General features: G+C 48.7%; 1 long non-coding RNA gene across 1 annotated transcript; it reads right to left on the reverse strand.

Moving 5' to 3' along the window:
* Positions 1–242: 242 nt before the first annotated feature.
* Positions 243–1007, reverse strand: LOC140581660 (uncharacterized). The gene is made up of 2 exons (XR_011984786.1): positions 495–1007; positions 243–319 (listed from the first exon to the last, which is right to left on the reverse strand). It is a non-coding gene; the product is annotated as an uncharacterized lncRNA (long non-coding RNA).
* Positions 1008–6732: the final 5725 nt, after the last annotated feature.

Raw genomic sequence — 6732 nt, forward strand, 5'->3', positions numbered from 1 at the left:
ACCACATTTTCTAAAGTACTCGTACTCGTTAAAAGTCCCCCGATACCGGGGACCGATACCACGGTCTAAGAAATGTCTATGTTTGAGTGGCGTTTAAGGGGTTAATCACAGGTGCCGAGTGCTTGTTAGTTTATTCAAATATTGTGCACTAAATAGCAAAGTTGTTTATTAATGCCCCTTGTGTTGTCCAAAGTGGCAGATGTAGCTGCCCTTCGGTATCGATAAATAACGGGACACAGTGCTTCAGACGGGTGCTTATCTCTCTTTATTTCGCGCTTGCAGAGCGCCGTTGAGCCTTTAGTTGCGTAGCACCGTGAAACTACACAAAAAAAACAATAATCGAATAAATGTCACAAATAAGGTGCACATTTACAAAGAACCAAAAAAGAAATAATTTACAGTAAAATTAATAAGAAGAGCTTATGACATATAAAGCGAGCCCATACAACTTCGAAATAAAGTACAAAAATGCAACATGTGTCAGCTTCACATACCTCGCTCCGCTTTACCAAAGGGTACTAAGTTTAAAAATTGAGCTGAATCAAACTGCATTCACCAAAAAACTCAATTTTCTCCATGTACTTTGAAAGAACAGAAATCTTCACGCTTCTCCCCGATGAACTGATTACCCTTTTTTTTTACCCCACCCCTCACGGTGTAATGCACGTAACACGTACAATTAATTTAAAGAGACACAACACCATTTTGCGGTCATTTACAGCAGAGTTTACAACAAACTGAAAAAAATACTTGAGTTGCACTGTCACTGTTTAAATTTTTTTTATAATTATTTATTCTGTAATATGTTGCATACAACATGCTTTTCATTTTAAATAAATGTTCTTAATTCCAAACTAGTCCCTTGTTTTTTTTGTTAAATTATATGACTAAAGCTGTTACCTGAAAATTTAAATCATGTTTTTATTAAGTACTCGGTATCGGTATCGGCGAGTACTGAAATGCAAGTACTCGTACTCGTACTCGTTTTCCAAAAAAGTGGTATCGGTGCATCCCTATTATTTACCTTTCAATGCCGAAGAAAGCGGACCTGACACAGTGTGCAAACTATTATACTATTTCCCTTGTATCACAGGTCTATGCTAAACATCATTCAATGCAGATTAGAGCCCAACAAAGAGAACATGTACAAATTACAAAGACGCATCACAGCCCGAGAGACATCACTGACGAATCAAGATGGATAATCGAAAAACACTACAGAGGGCCAGAGGGAGGTCAACATGTGCTTTATTGATTACAGCAAAGCCTTTGATGCCGTGGGCCACGTCAAACTGTGGGAGAAAAATGGGTGTTTCAGAGCTTATTAAGGATTTTTACAATGGATGAGGAGTCAGAGGCGCGATTGAATATGGAGAATGCATGGATCCAGCGTGTAGATGTACAAGGAGCTATACACGGAAATGCTTATAACCACCAACTCGCAGAACAGATATGACGAAGAAATGGATTAGAACTAGACAGCCATGGACCAAAGATTAGGCGGAGAAACATCGACGACTTGCAATATGCTGATGACACGACACTTATAGCAGAAAATGACGACGTTCAGACTCGTATAAGAAGGTTAAAGAAGAAGAAGTGGAAAGATGTGAGTGCAGATAAACGTGAAGAAAACGGGTAATGGACACAGCATCGGCATCTGACGGCAGTGAGGATGGGCGGAGAAGTCATGCAGAGCCACTGACTCCTCGGAACAATCAACAGCAGGGAAGGAGCTGGCAGCTCAGGTACACAGGGCAAGATGGCGCCTGGCAGGGCTGTGAGGATGGACAGAGGGAGAAATCCTCAAAAGACACACTTTTTAAGGTGTTTTCCTAAAAAGAAAGACCAGATTTGGTCCCTCTTTAAGGATGCGAAAGATGTACGATGAAAATGCAGGACGGGACATTGAGGGGCATCACAGACTGCAAGGAAGACAAACAAATTGATTCCTGATTAAATCAAGGCTGGCCAGGCGGAAGCTGTCATATTTTGATCATATTAAGAAAAAAGTTCATAATGTTTGGACAGCCAGCAGCAACATGGGTAGACAATCATCACAGGAAGCAATTGCTTGGAAGCCTGAAGGCCTGAAGACAGAATGTAGTGGAGGAACGCCGTCTATATGGTCATCAGCTGATAGCAGTTAATCATACTAATAACAAAGTTAGCCAGCATATTTGCAGAAAATGAGTGGGCGGGTTCTCAGGCGCCAGTTGATGATGGACAGGTCTGTACGCCAATTGGAATGCAAGCGTCATTGTTCATAGCAAACACACAACGATGATATCATAGTAAATGTTTATTATTTCATTACAGACTAAGCTACAGAAACCGCCGTTTAGAATGTGTCATGCATTCGTTGAAGGTTTTTAGCCACGGGCAAAATACTAATTTGCTCTGCGTTCCGAGCCGGTACGTGACACACCCCCCCCTTCGTGGGAGATATAATCGCAGCATGCTGACATGCCATCTGTGTGGCAGGACAGATAGCAGCACAGATGAAAATAACTCCAAAGCGAGCACAGCTCTCTGAACTCCCCTCATCTCCTGGAGACGCCAAGCACTTTCAAAGTGAACTCCTCTCTTGTTGACTTTTGTGTAAAGTCTTTGTGACTTTGTTCATTTTTTTTTTTGAACCCGTTACCATGGCATAAATGTGAACCTGAGCCTTGGTTTCAGCCCCTGAGCGAGTTTCAGTCGTTTTCAAGGTGTCTCCTCTGCGAAAAGACTGATTCCTGATTTTTATGAGATCGCCTTCTCTGTGCTGTCAAGGCCTCAGACGTCGCCGACTTTGTGATCCGATAACTCCGCCTGTACATTTACTAGTCTCTCTAAAAAAAGGCCAAATCTATTGTGGCAGAAATGGACAGCAGGGGGCGTGGTGGTTATGGAGGGTTGGGTGATGGAGGTACTGCTGCAGCCAATGAAGGCATCTTTATGTGACTGTCCCAGTACAGACATGCCCTCCATCGCAGGTCTTATTCAGACGATGGTAAAACTGGCCCAATTAGGTCTGTGCTGCACGGCATGCTGGGTAGAGCTGAGGAGTGAGTCAGTCCGAGGCTTGGCCCACGTGCCGCTTGCAGGTAGTCCCCGTGGGCACTGCTCGTTACCCGGCTACTGGACGCCCTCTCCGCTGTTGCTGCCCACCACCAGCCCACGTGCCGTGTGTAGAAGCGGGTGGCCGAGGGTCCGGCATGGAGTGCGGATGTGAGCGTGGCCTTAAAATAGGTCCCTGGGCTGTCAGCTTTTCTGGGAAGAAGGAGAGCAGGAAGGCGGGCAGATGGGTAATCAATACGGCTGTCTACAGGGAGAGGAGCCGGTGCTTCAGCAGCAAACAGCTGCAGATGCTGAGACCAGGCTCTCAAAAAGGGCACCTCAAGCATTAATGTGAAAGTGCTGCTTCTCCCTGGCTGGGGCTGAGCCCGCCTGTCCCTGGGCAGGAGCTGAAATGTGCCTTCACATATTTAAAAACATCCGTTCCTGTTTAGCGGCAGAGAATAAGCATCTTACGAGTCTTTTGATGTGATCAGGTGCTGCGTTCAGCTTCAGGGAGCTCAAGGCAAAATGGAAGATTCCGGAACCAATCATAATATGCAGCGCGTGCCGTTTAGGGTCACAATGGTGCACGATGAGGCCACTGAGATGACATTCCAGGGTGACGGAAGCTTCAGCAGCTTCCTGGCGCAAGTTAAGAAGAGAGTGGCGAGACCTTAGCCTGCCACTCGGCGCCCTCCGGTGGCCAAAAGCTTGATCCACATGTAGGTATTTCTCCTGATAACTAACCTGCAGGCCCCCTCCTGACACAGAAATAGCCCCCCCTCACCTTTTCCAAAACAGCGGGAAGGATAAAAATGGCAGCAGGCATCTGGTTACGCGTGAGCTGCCTGATCGATCCCCCACTGAAGCCTCGCCTGAGCTCACAGACCCTTGGGCGTCAACACGGCGACGGTAAGTGCTCAGATCACTCAGTGTGTAAATGAGGCGCTGTGACATCCCCCCCACCACCAAAGGGGAGCAGTTCAGGTCCAGAGAGTAAAAGTCCAGACTAACATTTTGTTTCAATCAACCAGTTGAGTGACTGTGACTCTTTAAACTCAAGTGGCTGGTTGAAACAAAATATTGTTCTGGATTTATACTCTCAGGTGCTGAATTACCCACCTTGTGACACATGAGCATCTGACACGCCACTCTCAGACCCAAACCCGAAAGCTCGGCCTCTGGCCTGAACAGATGACATTCGGGATCGGAGCTGAGCTCACAGAAGAATGCCATCCCCAGCTGAGGGGGTGAACCAAAAAACGGGGGAGGGAGGTAGGACCTGTGAACTGTGAACTCTCTCTTCCACCAAGTCAGGAGATGCTTCTGCGAAAAGTATGATGTCTTGCAAGAGAGACAAAGGTAAAGAACTGTAAAAATGGCAGGCTTTGAAAGTATTCACCCTCCGCCATTTCTTTTGGTCTGTGAAATCATACAAGTGTCGACCCTTGATGTTGACAACCCAATGATTTCAGAACCATGCAGAGGGACCTTTGGTTCGTTTAGCTGATCACCTTTCAGCCAAGAATAATCCATAATGAATCCTGATTGAGTGAAAACTGAGGTGAAATGTTTGACGTGCTGGAGATGCCTTCAAAGCCTTCCTTCCTTCCTTCATTTGGCCTGGAGAACTGTTTCCTCTCCTTCATTCTCTCTGTCATTCAGTTGGCATCCCTCTGCGTTCCACTCGTTTGAGAACCTGAAGAGCAGGAGGTGGTAAGAAAGGGCGTGTGTGTGTGTTGCTGTTAACTTGTGGACCTACGAAGCTCAGTAAGTTCACTGTTCTGTGTCATGAAATCCAAAAGTGATTAGATGCTAAGTGACAGTGTATCGTTTCTGAAGGTATGACAGCTCTGAGAAAGCAGAGGCCGTTTAATGTGTCTGCAATCTGAAAGAATCTGAAAACATGTAGGAAGCACATCTCACCTCTGCCTCTAGGGGGCAGGGAGCCCCCTTCTGTGATGAGCATAGTCAGAGCTCACCATGACCACAGACGTGAGGTGTTAACCCCAGAGGAGGGACGGAGGGGCCCCGGATCCCGCAGATGACGGTCGGTGGATGAGCGAGACCTTCGTTCCGGCTGCTGGCGGCTCCGCCTGGCTCAGCTGGCATGCCGGGTTCGTTAGAGAATCCGCATTATGGGCAGACGGAGAACTTAACCACCACGGTGGCGGCGGAGGCAGATCCCCCATCTGCCTGTTACGTAAAAAAAGACTTGCGTGAAGGCAGATGATGGGCAGGCCTGCCCAGGAGGGGGCGCCGCTAGGCTCCCCGGCTGGCAGAGTTCTGTCTGTTATTTGCTTTAAAAGAAGTGAATAAAAGGTGCAGCAGGTTGTTGTATAATGAAAAGGGAGAGGAGGAGGGTGCTGGGGGCAGAGCATCTCCCCAGCCGACCTTAGGAGCCTCCAGCACCGCTATGTGGCCTGTTAGCCTGTTAGCTGATTAGCCTGTAAGCCACCCTGAATTCTGCCTGTATTTATTCTTTGCTGAGTTTGTGGTGTCATGCTGCATGCTTGTGGCAGTCAGGAGATGGAGTCAATGCTGAGAATGTACACTGATTTCGGTGGGGATTTCCCCATTTCTCCTTTTAATAACAGACAGACAGTCCTACAACCTGCAGCTTGGGCTTCTAATTGGGCGTGATGAGTTGGTTTAATACATGCAGGGATCTGCGTGCCGCACACCACCTCCCGCCATGGCACGTCGCCCCTAAAGAACGTGGCAGCTGCTGAGGCTCCCCCTATGCGGTGGGCCCCTGGCACAGCCGGCCAGATGGCTCGGCACGGAAACCAGAGCAGGGCCGGTCCTACGCCGCTCACGTGATGCCTCAGTCCAGGAGCTCTGCAGCAAATCGCACAGATATTTCGGAGAAGGTTTTATCCGCAGGGATCCGATCCAGCGAGTTGGCATCTCACCCACATAGCTGGATCTGCGCTACAAAATTATTTGGGTTATGCAATTCCCTCAGTGTTACAGCATCAGCCCCCCCCCCTGCAGCTGACAGACTCCGGTTAATCCACTGTGACATGTGTTGCTGGCCAGCCAACCACCGTGTGGAGATACAGCCACCGTGAGATGTTCTCCTGGCCTGCCGTCCACCCTGTGGAGATACAGCCACCGTGAGATGTTCTCCTGGCCAGCCGTCCACCGTGTGGAGATACAGCCACCGTGAGATGTTCTCCTGGCCAGCCGTCCACCGTGTGGAGACACAGCCACCGTGAGATGTTCTCCTGGCCAGCCGTCCACCCTGTTGAGATACAGCCACCGTGAGATGTTCTCCTGGCCAGCCGTTCACCGTGTGGAGATACAGCCACCGTGAGATGTTCTCCTGGCCCGCCGTCCACCCTGTGGAGATACAGCCACCGTGAGATGTTCTCCTGGCCCGCCGTCCACCCTGTGGAGATACAGCCACCGTGAGATGTTCTCCTGGCCCGCCGTCCACTCTGTGGAGATACAGCCACCGTGAGATGTGCTCCTGGCCAGCCATCCACCATGTGGAGATACAACTACCGTGAGATGTTCTCCAGGCCAGGCCATGTGGAGATACAACCACCGTGAAATGTTCTCCAGGCCAGCCATTACAGCTAATTTCAGCATTGTGGGCATGGATTGTCATAAGGCCCGGACACATTTTGGAGAAATGGATCACAGGAGCATCCTGATGAAGAAGCCTCCATCGAAGCTGCTTTT

The sequence above is a fragment of the Paramormyrops kingsleyae genome, chromosome 22 (genome assembly GCF_048594095.1).
Source record: "Paramormyrops kingsleyae isolate MSU_618 chromosome 22, PKINGS_0.4, whole genome shotgun sequence".
NCBI lineage: Eukaryota > Metazoa > Chordata > Actinopteri > Osteoglossiformes > Mormyridae > Paramormyrops > Paramormyrops kingsleyae.